The sequence below is a fragment of the Saimiri boliviensis genome, chromosome 1 (genome assembly GCF_048565385.1).
Source record: "Saimiri boliviensis isolate mSaiBol1 chromosome 1, mSaiBol1.pri, whole genome shotgun sequence".
NCBI lineage: Eukaryota > Metazoa > Chordata > Mammalia > Primates > Cebidae > Saimiri > Saimiri boliviensis.
This window is the reverse complement of record NC_133449.1, coordinates 127235077-127240969: the sequence shown is the minus strand read 5'-3', so window position 1 is coordinate 127240969 and position 5893 is coordinate 127235077.

The window sequence follows — 5893 nt, the reverse complement described above, 5'->3', positions numbered from 1 at the left end:
AGGGTACCACGGAACCCAACGGTCTGTGACCCCAGTGGTCTGTGAAGTCACAACTGGAAGTGAGGTGGGGCCTGCTCGACTGTGGGAAGGGGAAGGGCTTCTGTGTGTGGACAGTGATGGGGGCCATCCTGGTGGCTCTGAAGTGATTTTCTGCTCACTTTCCTTGGCTCCCTACTGCCTTCTTCCATCCTGCATGTCCTGAAGGCAACAAGATATTAACCGGGACTCTGAAGTCACAAGTGACGAAAGCTGTACTACATTGGTTGAAGTGAATTGAAAGTAGCTGGAATAGGCCAGGTGCGGTGGCTCAAGCCTGTAATCCCAGCACTTTGGGAGGCCAAGGCGGGTGGATCACGAGGTCAAGAGATCGAGACCATCCTGGTCAACATAGTGAAACCCCATCTCTACTAAAAATACTAAAAATTAGCTGGGCATGGTGGCGTGTGCCTGTAATCCCAGCCACTCAGGAGGCTGAGGCAGGAGAATTGCCTGAACCCAGGAGGCGGAGGTTGCGGTGAGCCGAGATCGCGCCATTGCACTCCAGCCTGGGTAACAAGAGCGAAACTCTGTCTCAAAAAAAAAAGTAGCTGGAATAGCCAGAAAAATCCTATCAAGACATCACAGCTGGGCGTGGAGGCTCACACTTGTAATCCCAGCACTTTGGAGGCTGAGAATACAGGAGGATAACCTGAGGTTATCTGGAGCTCCAGACCAGCCTGGCCAACATGGTGAACCCCCATCTCACTAACAAGGTGTTGCTATTTATTATATTAGGCAAAATTATAACACCAAAAATAGCATCAACCAATTGATATGCCCATGTTGTTACTCATGTATTATCACTATTTCCCCTTATTGAATTTTATAAGTATTAAACTGTTTTCACAGGAAAAATCTTTCTATTTTAGTACCATGTATTGCACTTTTTTTCTAGTTTGTTCTCCATGTTCATTTTGTACTGGGTCCCACAAATTATGTAGCCTTCCCTGCCCTTAAGCCTTCATGTCCTCACAGCATGTGTTCCATGGCTGAGATGGCAGAGATCTTTTAGGGGAAAAACTTGTACAAAGAGTTATGTAGGGCCGGGCACAGTGGCTCACGGCTGTAATCCCAGCACTTTGGGAGGTCAAGGTGGGTGGATTACTTGAGGTCAGGAGTTCAAGACCAGCCTGACCAACATAATGAAACCTGGTCTCTACTAAAAATACAAGAATTAGCTGGGTGTGGTGGCAGGCATCCGTAACCCCAGCTACTCAGGAGGCTGAGGCAGGAGAATTGCTTGAACCCAGGAGGTGGAGGTTGCAGTGAGCCGAGATGGCACCACTGCACTCCAACCTGGGTGACAGGGCAAGACTCCATCTCAAAAAAAAAAAAAAAAAAAAGAGTTATATAGTAAAATTCTAGATAGCTCAGGTGTCTTAGTTCGCTAGGACTGGTATAACAAAGTCCCACAAAATGGGTGTTAAACAACAGAAATGCACCTTGAACAAGGTGGGAGATAGGAACATCAACCTCCCATGTGTAACTTTTGGGTCACTAAAAACTAAATTACTAGTAGCCTACTATTGACCAGAAGCATTACTAATAACATAAACAGTCGATTAAACATATGTTTTATGTTTTCGGTATTATATCCTGTATTCTTCCAATAAAGTAAGCTAGAGAAAAGAAAAGATTATTAAGAAAATCCTAAAGAGCCAGATGTGGTGGCTCACACCTGTAAACCTGAAGGAGGAAAGGCAAGAAACAAACCTCTTGAACACTGAACTGAGGAAGGAAGTGGCTTTTTATTCAGCCGGGAGCTGCAGGGGGCTACAGCCTCATTCACCGAGCTGCCCAAGAAGCAGCTTCTTTCCTCTTTTACAGGCTTACAACGCTAAAGGAGAAACTGAGGTGAAACTGTGTTGTTGTCCATTGGCTGGACATCTGACCTTACAAAGTTTTGGCTTCATTCATTTGCTAGTTCATATGCAGCATGAGCGGGAACCGGCAGGGGAGAGAGTGGAATCATTCCCTCCTTTGAGAAACTCACTTACCATTTTTTAAGTGAGAATTCTCACTCTTACCCTTAGCCCCACTGTCAGGGTTTTCTGGTGAGACAGATTGGTAGCAGTTCATGTAATAGGCCTGCGCTGACATTTTTTTCTTGAACCGCAGCAGTAATAAATCCTTTTATTACCTGAAGGAGCAAGGGCATTAAGCAGGGGAGCAATATGCATGCTCCTATCATCAGTAACACACTTACGATAATGGTCTTGAGTCCTCCTATAGCAGAAAACCAATTCCCAAACATTGATCCAGGGCCAAACCCATGCCAGGCCTGTACAGGTACATGTACCAGTTTTGTCATGTCCCTTACAATAGTTTCAACCACCTGAGCCTGGTCATCTATTTGCAGGCAACAGTCGGTTAAATTGAATTTTCCACATACCCCTCCTTCAGCTGCCAGTAGGTAATCTAAAGCCAATCTGTTCTGGTAGATGACATTTCTCATCTTGGTATCCTGCCGTGCCAGGGCAGTTAGAGCCTGGCCAATTTTGTTGATCAGGATTTCTAGGACAGCTTGCAATCGAATGATTTGATTAAGCATGTAGATTGGATTACAATAGCCCCATGAGCCATCCTCTGCCCATATAGCTGGCCCACAGTATTGTATTATTTTCTCAGGGGGCCATTTATCATCTTTTTAGTCCCCTATAACTACGCTTCGCTTGCCTCATGAAGAGTAGACAGGAAAACCTAACAAATCCCCAGTTCTTATGGGTAATAGAAAGAAAGAGGGCTTGATGGTGCCAAGGATATAGCTGCCCATCCACAGGTCTGGCAGTTTGGTGTAGGTCCTGTGCCCACATATCCAGTACAAGACAGGAGCACTACCCAGTGCCGGTAGAGTTCCAGGTGGGTCCAGGCCACCTGTAAGGTGGGAAACCTTTGGAAAGGGTTGGTCTTGGTCCTATCTAAACTCCACCAAGTGATTGTTTTCCTGGTTTCATTATATAGCTTCTGTCCCAAACAGTCCAGCTTTCCCACTGGGACCATCATACCCCTTCCTATTCTGGTCAGACAATATTGTCCAATGATGGAGGTTTTTAAGATCTAGAAGTGATTACTCAGGCCCTTTTGCACATAGGTCACATTAGGGACAGGGTCAGCAGGCACAAGCTCACGTGCTTCCCATGGCTACTGGTCCCCCAGAGTAGTACCTTCATACACACATAGACACATAAGAAGGATGCACTTTTAAAGTTTTGGCTGCATTCTTAGCTAACTGAAAGAACAAGTTTCTTTCTTTCTGGGGAAGGTCTGGAACTGGTTCATTCAATGCATCATTAAAAGTTTGAAACATCAGGTGGGGTGATTATTTCTGGATATTTCCCTGAATTAGAATGTTAACCATGGGGTCCAGTCCTTTTTCATTAATTTCCATTATTACATATTTCCCTTTCCTCCAACGAGGATTCAGAGGATTGGTGATTGTTAATTCTAAAGGATTACAATAGCCAGAAGTGCAGGAGGGGCTACTCCTCCCCTTTTGGAGATGGACTGGGTTATTTTTATTTTTTTCAGGTGGCCCAGATGACACATGACCCATAGTTACAACATGACCACTGCATGGCCATCAGTCATGACAGATGTATTTTTTTTCTTCTATGTTTTTGACTATTTCCCAGAGAAGACAGACATATTTATGCTCTGCCATATAGCTTCTTTTTCAACCAAGAGAGCCACACCCTAGCCCTTGCTTGTTACTACTGACAGCTGCACAAGCATCACATTTTATGGTGACCTACTTAGGTATTCCTTTTTCCTTAGCTTTTGTAAATACTTGTATCCCCTAAGAAGAGACCAGTTCTCAGCCTTATTTCGAATATGGTGGACATGGTAGGTTCAAACAGGTTATAACATACATCAGGTTGGTTGTTCCCTGGGCTGCACACCTGGCACTGGGTAGCATTATATAAACCAGTTCCTTTGAGGGTTCCAGTGCATTCATAATAACTGTGAAACAAGAGGTCTGTGGTAACCTTTTGTCTTACCTTAGTAACCTTATGTATGCACTGGGAACAATCCTCAGACGGGAAGTTTACATTTACTAGGGCAGCAAAAATACAAGTCCATAGTCCAAAGAGAAGGAGTACCTGTCCCATGGGGGCAGTCCTCATGCTTCAGCCATGTGTAGATCAGTCAGCTTCCAGGGTGTGACTGGAGCAGGCCTTGTTGTCTGTTTTTTTTTTAAGGTGATCTTGCATGGGTTATGGAGATTTGGCTTTGCTTCCCAGGTGTCTGGTACTGCAGGTTTCACATGGCTGTGATGGATCCACGCAGGAACTCCCTTGGCCTTCACGACAGCTGGAGTTGTTAGAATGACATTTTGGGGTCCTTTCCACCTCTGTCATAGGGGAGCTGTGTTCGCTTGTCTCATCCAAACTCAGTCACCTGGTGGAAAGGGTGAACTGGGGAGAAGAAGGTGACAGGGAATTTTTTATTGACTCATTTAGACACCTTTTTTTTTTTTTTTTTTTGCCACCTTTTCTAAAGCCTGTAACTGCTGACATAATTTAGTAATTTAGTTTCCCCTAATTCCCAAGGAGTTCCTGGGAGTCCCCAGAGAATGAGGGGAGGCCTAGGATTTCATATGGGAAATATCCAGATTTTTTAGAAGGTGTACGTTTAATTTGAAACAAAACCATAGGAGGGACCTGCATCCACTTTAAACCTGTCTTCTGGCACACTTTCCCTAAGCTATTTTTAATAGTTCAGTTCATTTGTTCCACTTTGCCTGAACTCTGAGGCTGGTAGGCGGCATGTGGTTTCCAGCTTATTCCCAGCATTTTCACTGTACTTTGCACCAGGTCAGCTACAAACGCAGGCCCATTGTCTGAGCCTACTCGCAAAGGCAGTCCAAATCTAGGGATGATGTCTCTTAAAAGAGCACGAGTCACTTCACAGGCCTTTTCAGTCCATGTTGGGTCGGCTTCTACCCACCTGGAGTAAGTACATGCCTGAACCAGCAGATATCGGTTACCTCCGCACTTCGGCATTCCGATGAAGTCCACTTGCAAGTCTTTAAAAGGAGCACTTCCATAAGCCTGGATTCCCGGTGGAATTGTAGGTTCTTGTCTGGCATTGTGCTGTCTGCATGTCACACACTGTTATGTCACTGTTTTTGGTAGTGCAGATAAATGAGAGATGTAAAAATACTGGCCTAACAATTTTTTAAGGGTTTCTTGACCAAGGTGGGAGGTTTCACGGATAGCCAAGACCACTGCAGTTCCTAGCAGTTGTGGCACTGCCACTCATCCATCTGGCAGATGTATCCCTTCTCCCTTTATTTCCTTTCCACCTTCAGTTTGAAGGAATTTTCTTTCCTTCTCTGAATAAACTGGCACCAACTTTGGGACCTAGGGCAGTGGAGGGGGGGGGTCACAACTGATATGGGATAGATGCTGCCCTCTGGGCCTCTGCATCTGCATGGGCATTTCCCTGGGCTACTGTGCTGGAGGTTCACTCATGTCCTCAGCAGTGCATGACTGTCACCTTTTGGGGCTTTTATTTTTAACTTCTGTCCCAAAGTTAGCTTGTTAGCCTCTTGTGGCAGTAGGGCAGTGGCTGCTAAGGCTCATCGACACAAGGGCCATCCCTTGGAAACTCCATCCAGTTGTTTGGACAAGTATGCTACAGGTCAAGGCCATGAACCCACAGTCTGGGCCAGGACCCCTACTGCCATTTTTTCTCTCTCAGATACATACAGTAAAGGGTTTTGTCAAGTCCAGCAGTCCCAGAGCTGAGGCAGACATTAGTTGTTTGGTTTTTTTTTTAAACTGTGAGAAGGCCCCCTGCCACTCCAAGCAGCACTCAAACAGCTCTCCATTTCCCCCTACTGTGGCTTCAT